The sequence below is a fragment of the Gossypium raimondii genome, chromosome 3, assembly GCF_025698545.1.
Source record: "Gossypium raimondii isolate GPD5lz chromosome 3, ASM2569854v1, whole genome shotgun sequence".
Classification (NCBI taxonomy): domain Eukaryota; kingdom Viridiplantae; phylum Streptophyta; class Magnoliopsida; order Malvales; family Malvaceae; genus Gossypium; species Gossypium raimondii.
In genome coordinates, this window is record NC_068567.1 from 55,625,874 (window position 1) to 55,634,286 (window position 8,413).

Below are 8,413 nucleotides of genomic sequence, written 5' to 3' on the forward strand. Positions count from 1 at the left end.
TAAATAATGTTGTTATGAAAAATGTTTTATGAATCTTTTTGCTAAACTCCAATTGCGTAAATAGGATTTTTTTTTTAAAATTTATTTTTTAAATTGACTTTAATTTTAGGTAAAGTTATGAATTGGGAGATCACCACTAAATTTCGAAAAGTTCCGCGTCCGGGTTTTTATTTTTGTACACAAGTCATACATAGTTCATGAGCTCATGGTCAAGTAGTATTGTCGTAAAAAAAAGTCTCTATAATCCATATTAAAGACAAATTTCTCTTAGTTTTAACCTTAGTATGTACTTGAGACCTCTAATTAGTTTGTCACTTTTATATAAGTTAATTGTTGGTTATTTGATTGAATTGCGTTAATTAATTTTAATGTTTTTAATTTTATATGCATAATTCATTATTAGTATGTTTAAATATATATTTTAATGTGTATAATAAAGTGATTTAATATTTAGGCTGCTCTAACGACTATCATAATATTACAGATCCAAATTTGAGGTGTTACCTACCGAATAATTGCTTCAGTTCATCAATATCATACCACATTAAAATCTTTCAAAATCCACAGAAATCAAAGGTAACACTAAACCAGAACTAGACCATCCCCCGACACCCAATCAGCTTTATACTCTTGGATGAAGCCCAAGCAATTTACACTTTCACAATACAATATAACAGAAACCTTAGCTATCGGTCCTAATCCCTTCACATAAAAAGCTCGACGCTCCAACAAGCGAAGTCATCCAGATAATAGTTATGCAATGCACATTCTCAGTCAATTAGTACATGCGCCATCCACGACAACCACACCTTGATACCGCTCATAGGGTATTACGCTATCTTAAAGGAACTCCAAGACAAGGAATCTTGTTTCCTTCACATAGTTCATTATCTCTAAAAGCATATTGTGATGCAAATTGGGAAGGATATCCGATAGCATGTAATCTAATACATGTTGTATTCTCTTTCTTGGGTCTTGCCCCATTTCATGGCAATTCAAGTAACCAAAAAAAATATGGGTTTCTTGTTCTTTTACTGAAGAAGCTGATTATAGTGCTATGGCCACTACCACTAAAGAGATCATACGGCTAAATAAGGCTTTTGCAGGATCTTGAGGTGACAAGTAGATAATAGTTAAATAAATGATTGGATATGAATTGGGAAAACAAGGTGTCAGTGTCTGGAGTGGTTTGTAGTCCCAATCCTTCAACTCAAGCACTGTTTAGCTTACCCTTGTCCAATTTCAGGAAAAAAATTCCGCGTGTAAGAAATGCATGCGTTTAGCATTAGCACCAGAGTGAAGCAGCAGCAGGTACCGCCACTTGGCCGAGTTTCCAACACAAGAAGAAAGAGTCCAACAAACAAGAAATACTATACTAGAAAATAATGGAGTGAGTCCCCCCTTTACCCACCACAGTTAGGAAGGTTCATCTTCACCCAACGTGGTTGGCCAAATGCATCCACAACATGAGAGTGAAATCCAGACACTTGTCAATAATATGCTGGAAACAACGCATCTACTCTCTCTCCCTTCTATTATCATATCCTCTCTTTATCAGGCTGTAAGCTAAGTGAATGTGATTTGTTATAAGTAGAGCAGTCTCAAGTACCCTCCTCCACCATCAAGAGAATTGAGAGAGCAATTGGTGTGGCTGTGGCGAGGAGATCATATATCTCACATAAATAAGAGTATGGTTTTGGGTCGCATGCTTGCGTGGAACCATCAAAACTTTGCATTTGAAAAGGGGTGATGGTGCCACGCTGTGTGCGCCTAAAATGCATATTCTTCTACTATATTTGATGAATGTTGGAAAATGTGCAAAGCTTAGCACTAAGGTTAAATCTTCACTTTGAAATGATGTGATGCCTCTCTGTTTTCTATGGACTTCCATTTCATGTCTTCTTGTTAATTTCCCCTCCTTGTCCCCCGGATTTCATAATTTCTGTCCATTATTTTATTGTATCTATTTAGATTTCTTGTTCTTGTGTTAGCAGGTAGGGTAGTAGCTGACTGATAAGCTCCCAGTACAGAATTAACAACCCTGGGCTTTTTGATGTTTTGACAAGAAAAAAAAGATTACAAATTAGAGTAGAGATATCAGTTGGTTTGTTTGCAGGACAGTAAAGGTCTCTACTGTCTAGCTGAAGATCAAGTGACCACTTCCTTAAGAAAATGCTGGTTTGAAAACAATTAGCCATCCACCCCCACGATGGACTGCGCTTTCGCTGAGATTAACTTTGAAATTAATTCAAAATGTGTGGTTGAATTCAAAACTAATTATGAGGTTGGGGTTAAAATGGAAAAATGATCTTTAAATATAATGTATATATAAACTAAAAATTATTAATGATTTGATATTTAACACTGTAGTTTTATTAATAAAATAATATTGTGTATCATAATATTTGTCTTTATTTTTATTATTTTTTAAAATAATGTTTACATCAATTTAAGTGTATTGGTAATTGGATTATATGTATTTTTATAATATTTAACGTATAAAACTTTAAAATTCAGATAAATACTTTAATGATTTATTTAATAATTATTTTAAATTATTTATTATATTAAATGATAAAATTTTAATAAATTATATTTAATTAAGAATTATTTCAAACAAATGAGAATAATTGTAAGTTTATTGATATGGAATAGAAATAAATAAAATGTGAGTATTTGATATTATTTTACAACAGTTTTAAAAAATTGTAGTGTATCTTTTTTAATATTTTATCTAGAATTTAAAAACTTCACTAAATATTTCCCCAAAATGATATATTTGTTAAAGGAGGGTCCAATTAATATTTAGTGAGAATTCGAGACATCAATTGGCAAAGTACATTGATCTCATGTTATCGAAACACAAGTTTGCATTGCAACAGAAATTTTCAAGAGCTAATAATGGAGCTGGATGCACCAAATTGAATTTAAATGCGCATCCAAAAGGACACTAAGAGAAAATGGTGATCCCCTTTTCACCTTTGTTATAGACACCAATAAAAAACAATAGTTGGGCTGGGACAAATTTGGTTTCTTGACCTATTCTCTTTGGTTTGCTAGCTTAGCGTACGTGGAAGAATAGAATTTTTTTTGTCTTTTAAGGATTAATATGGAGTCTTATAGAAATTATTAAGATATCAGTAAATTCAATGTATATGTAGGATCTGCCTAGTTAGTGCAATTTAGATTTTGAGCGCCTCTTGAGAGGGACTTTGGAATGATAAATAGTTGAAATTTGGTTGTATTTATTTAGCCTAGTTGGTTTTTTACAAAATAAATAAATAAGATTTGAAATTGGTATTTAAATTATCCTTTTTTCTTATTCTAATATATAAATTTTTGTCTTCATTAGAAATGGTATCTAAATTAATTTTTTTACTCGGTTAAATTTTAGTCAACCATGATCAATAATAATGCGACTCAATCACATAACGACACATGACATAAAAAGCCACATAAGCATTGTCGAAACCACTTATTTGAAAAATCAAAATCTTTGTTATCGACTTATTAAAAATGAAAATGGGGAGTCGCCGCCGATCTTTTATTAAGGTGTGATCGGTTCACCATTAAAAATAAATTTTAGGTCTGCGAGATTTGAGACAATAGGTTCGGGAGTCGGTTACGCACGAGGAAGGGTTAGCACCCTCGTAACGCCCAAAATTGGTACCGAATTGATTGTTTAATGTCTTATTGTCGAAACTTGAAAAGATTTTAGAATACAATCCTTTGAAAAGAAAATTTTAATAATCGAATTGGAAAATAAGACTTACCCACTTTAAAGAAATAAATCGTCACACTCAGTGAGTTAGAACGCAACGATTCAATTTTCGAAGTTAGATTCGTCCTTTTTTAAAAAAATTTAAAAAAAAAATCATACATTTTGAGAAGGATATTTGGTTATTTAGATCAATCGAGAAATCAAAACCCAGTAAGTTAGGGTTCAATTTTCTTAAAATTCCTAAACACCAAATATTACCTTTATTTTAAAAACGAGATAACAAAATGTCATATCCAGTAAGTTAGGATCCAACATTTTGAAATCTAAATAATTTTATTTTAAAAATATACGTCTTAAAAAGAAATGGATACTTGATGATATAAATTCATCGAGAAGAATTGAAGCCCAGTAAGTTAGGGCACAATTCTCTCGAGAATTATTTAACACCAAGCCCTTTTTGAATTTTGAAATGAAACGATTATAATATCTTAATGAAATGAAATTCTTACAAACAACATGATTGATGAACAATATACAAAGCAAATGATGAATACCAAATTAATTCTACAATTTGGAGCAATCAAACATATAATGCATCAACATTAATAATCAAATAATTAATAATCAATCTTACAAATAGCAAAACAATAATAATTTAATCACAAGTAAACCAATTAAAATAATCGAAATGAATAAAAATTTTATAAGTTACAAGTTATAATACATTTTATGCACATATATATATATATATATATTGATAATAATTTTAAAGGAATTGTGTATCACATCTTATAAATCATACTAATAATAAGTTTAAAAATAATATTAAGCCAATAATAAAAATAATGTTAAAATAATATATGAACATAGTAACAGGTTTATTCAACGAACTTTGAAAGCCAAATTAGAAATGTAGAAAACGTTTTTTTTTTTAAATTGAAGATAGTAACCAACAAATTTTAAAATCAAAGCGTCAAATGAAAATAGATTAATAATGTTAAGAAAACAAAATAACAATAGACTCACAATATTGTTATATAATGGATTTTGAAAATATAAAATAAGACTAAAATAGTAATTTATTATACTTTTAGACCATAATAATAGTAAACTTAAACTCTATCAAAATAAATATCATCAAAAATATTAAATACGATAATATATGAAAATAGAGTTAATTATAATAAAATTTAACATCAATTTTAAGAAAAAAGACTAAATTAGCAGCATTAAATTAAAATTCATTTCAAAAAGTTAAGGGCCAAAGCAATAATTATACGCAAACAATGGAATACTCAATCAATAACCAAGAAACAGCACCGTCTAGATTTGGGGCTAAATGAAAACTAAATCAAATATGCCGTATAAATTTTAAAAGATAAAGGGGATCAAATTGAAACCAAACAAAACGAAGAGGGACTTGTGAAGCAAATAGACCAATGAACCCAAGTGCGCGGATCCTGCCTCGGGTCGGGTCACCGCGCGAGTTTGGTCGTCAGACAACACCGTTTTAAATCCGATGATTAAAACTAAAATAAAACTAAAAAAACACTTAACCTAACACTTTTATTTCCCTTTTTTAAAACCTAAGCTCTTTCTCCGCGCCGCTCTGTTTACTGAGTATCCGAACCATCGCCGATCCTAGCCCGTATTCCGATGACGACGGAGAGAGGGCCAAGACCGTTCTACCAGGTACGTCCCTTACTCTTTTCTAATATTTCTCTTTTAAACAACGATCGATGAATATGCAAATTAGAAACAGAAAGCCAAGAAAAGAATCAAATAACCAGTAAAATAAAAAGGAATGAAAACCCAGAAAATCACCTCTTTTCAAATTTGATTTCTCTGTATTTTTTTGCGTAAGTAGTAGTACAATCATTCTTCCTGTTCTTATATCCTCCTTTTTTTGACCGAGAAGCCGAAAATAAAAATACAATTGAAATCAAAAAATAAAATAGAAAACCCCCATTGGTTCCTCTTTGCTGTGCTGTTTTCATTCTGTTTGCAGGTGCGATCGTACGGGGACTAGACGTGGCGTGTACGGAGGCCAGCTAGGAGACGACACGCTGCAGTGGTGGCACAAAGACGCTGGGAAAGCTTTCAACATGCAGGTCGGGAGCCCATGCTGTTGAAGGCTAGGGTTTTCTGATTTTGGTCTTTAGGGCTTAGGTGATTTGGGCCAGGGGTATCCGGGCTAAATTGGGTCTGGGCTTAGGGTGTCTTGAAATTTTAGGCTAGTTGGGCCTACTCAGATTTGGCCCTGTTGTTGTAAAGAAACGGACTGTGCTATTTTTTGGACTTTTAATTAATTAATTTTTTATTTAGTTTAATTTTGTTTGTGATTTTGGGCCCGGGCAAATTGGGCTTATTACAAGCATTGTTCATTGATCAACATTAACTGATCAATCTTGATCAACTTTTAATTTGGATTTTTTTAAATTTATATTTCTTTCAATTATTTATTTTTATATATTTACATATCATTTTTAGTTTATATAGAATAAAAGAATAAAATTTTAGAAATTAAAAAATGAAGTTTTATAAAATATTTAAAATTTTGTTTTGAATATATATATTTTAAAATTTTGATATAATTTTTTAATTTCATGTAATTAATATATATTTAAAAAGATTGTTTTAATTTTTATAAAATCTTTCCTCTATATATTTGGAATTATTTGATATAAACAAACACTTAACAATGATTATCTAAAATGACTAAATATAATTTATGTACCAATTTATAATTTAAATCTAAACAATGAGCTATTTTGTCTGAGTCAAATTTGAATCAGTTGAAATTGATTTCAAATTTTATTACTGTGAGTATACTGTTGACACCATTTTTTTGATGAAAACGGGGTCAACTTGGGTTTTGAAAAATGAAAACGAAAGTGGGAATCGCCACCATTTTTTTTTTTGTGAGGTATGACCGGGTCACCTCGTAAAAGTGGTTGTTTTTAATAAACAATTTAATTTTATTAAAACAACGAGTTTGGTCCACGAAATTTAGAAAAATGGGTTCGGGAGTCGGTTACGTACGAGGAAGGATTAGTACCCTCATAACGCCCAAAATTGGTACCTAGTTGATTAGTTAATGTCTTAATGTCGAAAATTGAAAACTTTGAAGAACTTTAAAAATACGATCCTTGTATTAAAATGTTGAAAATTTTCGAGAAAATGAGGCATATTTCACGTTAATCGAGAAAAAGAATCATATCCAGTAAGTTAGAACACAATGTCTCAAATTCCCGATACGTGAAAAATGCTTATTTAAAAGATGTTTTAGTTATCTCGGATTAAAAAGGAGATCACGACCAGTAAGTTAGGACGCAATTTTTTAATCCCGAGATCATTTAAAACTTTGAGTTTGAAAAGATTCGTGCATTTAAATTTATTGTGAAAATCGAAACCCAGTAAGTTAGGGTACGATCTTCTCGAGTCTAAACACGAAATGCTATTTTTTAAAACAAATTTGGTTATATTGAGTAAAATAAAACAAGAAGTTATAGTAAAGAAGGTGAAAACAAATTACATTTTTGTTATGCATGGCAGAACCATAATGAATACGAAAGTATAAAATTGATACGAGCAATAGCACAATATAAGATAAATAAAAGATCAAATCTACAACATACAAAATAACAACGTATATAAACTAATAAAATTAAAACATTCATTCAAGATAATAATGAAAATGAAATAAATAAAAAGTGAATACAATTAAAAATATAAAGGGATATATATGTATATAGATATAAATTAAAATATGTATGCATATGTGAATTATAAAATATAGAAAATACATATGTATAAAATATATTTTAAAATATAAAATATATGAAAAAGGGCCTAATTGCAACGCGCTGTAAAGTCAGAGGGACTACGCGCGCAAATATTCCATTTGAAGAAAACACGCCGATCCTCCCCCTTGGGTCGGGTCACCGCGCGGGTCAGAGACCAAAACGACGCCATTTTTGGTCTCTGAACCCTAAGCCCACACGGTGCCGTTTTAACAGTATTATAAAAGTCAAATTTCTTTTTTAAAACTCCATTTTCAGCCTATCTTCCAAAAAAACAACAAAAAATCTCTCTAGTTTCCTCTCCCCTTTCTAAACTCAGGCCCTGGGTCCGGTGAGGCTCCGCCGTCGCGTGTACGGTGGCCGGAAAATTCAAAAGAAGGTATTTTTTTTGCTTTCTTTTCGTTTATACGTTATATATATAGTTTTAAAAAAATAAAAGAAACAAAACCGAATATAAGCAGTTTCGAAAGGAAGAAAAATAAAGAGAAAAAAAAAAGGAAAATAGATCTTATACCGAAAAAGGTTTCTTGAATCCATTTTTTTTTTTTTGCTTTTTTATTTCTTGAAATCATGAAAGAGGAGCCGAACCCCTATTACAGATGTTTGAATGGCTTTTTATAGCCTTTTTTACATGAATTTTTAATCTGTTTTTGTGCACTTATCACTTCTTTCTTTCTGTTTGCAGGCGCAAGTGGGGTGAGAGTCGATGGTGGCAGGTGCGGCGCTGGTCAGAGGCGGTGGCAGGGCAAGTGGCCGATGGGACGTGTGGCGCTAGGCAGAGAACCCTAAGTGCGGCGCACCTAGGGTTTGAAAAATTTGTTTCTGATTTGGATTTCTAGGCTAGGGTTAGGTTTGAGCTTATTGGGCTGGTTTTTTTTGTTGTTTGGGT

The 8,413-nt window shown here is 31.3% G+C and overlaps 1 long non-coding RNA gene across 1 annotated transcript; it reads left to right on the plus strand.

The window, feature by feature from the left end:
* Nucleotides 1-1,328: 1,328 nt before the first annotated feature.
* On the plus strand, nucleotides 1,329-3,309 carry LOC128039851 (uncharacterized). Its single transcript, XR_008194556.1, has 2 exons — nucleotides 1,329-1,835; nucleotides 1,995-3,309. It is a non-coding gene; the product is annotated as an uncharacterized LOC128039851 (long non-coding RNA).
* The last annotated feature ends 5,104 nt before the right edge of the window (nucleotides 3,310-8,413 follow it).